The sequence below is a fragment of the Rhincodon typus genome, chromosome 8, assembly GCF_021869965.1.
Source record: "Rhincodon typus isolate 14 chromosome 8, sRhiTyp1.1, whole genome shotgun sequence".
Taxonomy (NCBI): domain Eukaryota; kingdom Metazoa; phylum Chordata; class Chondrichthyes; order Orectolobiformes; family Rhincodontidae; genus Rhincodon; species Rhincodon typus.
The window spans coordinates 1,121,275-1,122,101 of NC_063339.1; positions in this window are offsets into that span (position 1 = coordinate 1,121,275).

Below are 827 nucleotides of genomic sequence, written 5' to 3' on the forward strand. Positions count from 1 at the left end.
AGGGGGACCCTGTACCGCAGTGAGAGTCAGCACCTTCAGGAGAGGAGAGGGAACTGTGCTGTGGGTAAGTTTCTGGGATGTCGGCCGTCTACACCCCGAACTACTTCAATTCTGAAAGGCTGACCCATGTTGGAAAGGTTAACAATGTTTTCCCATCAAATCCAATTTCCCTTTAAGGGAGTGTGTTGGGAGTACGCTGGCCTGGAAATGAATGATGAGGGGCAGAGTGATGGCCTTGTGTCTCTGCTAGTGACTGTACATCTCCCTGTGAAACATGACAGGCCCTTCACTCACAATCTGCAGCTAAGCTGCAATTGAGTCTTTCAGCGCATGCAGGCACTGGTGCATTTTAGACAATAAATGATGCGATTTGTTAGGTCTGATGCTCAGCTCACCAGCGAGGAGAATTAGTCACTCAGTCTTAATCCTTCATGAAGAGGTTTCTGTGAGGAGGATTATTCTGAGAACATTAACTCTCTGAATACAAGGACACTGTCCTACACGATGTCCCTCGGCTCAAAACAAAATATTGCAGCCTGTGGGAAACAAAAATGGAGCATGCTCTGATGAATGGTGATCAGCCTGAAATGTTCACAGTTTCTCTGCACAGACACTGTCACCAACTGAGCATTTCCAGCACTTACTGCACATTGCAACATGTACACACAGACCAGGAACAGAGCAACTCTTCTCCCTGGGGTACAGGGTCCCTCTCCTGAAGGTGCTGACTCTCACTGGGGTACAGGGTCCCTCTCCTGAAGGTGCTGACTCTCACTGGGATACAGGGTCCCTCTCCTGAAGGTGCTGACTCTCACTGGGATACAGGG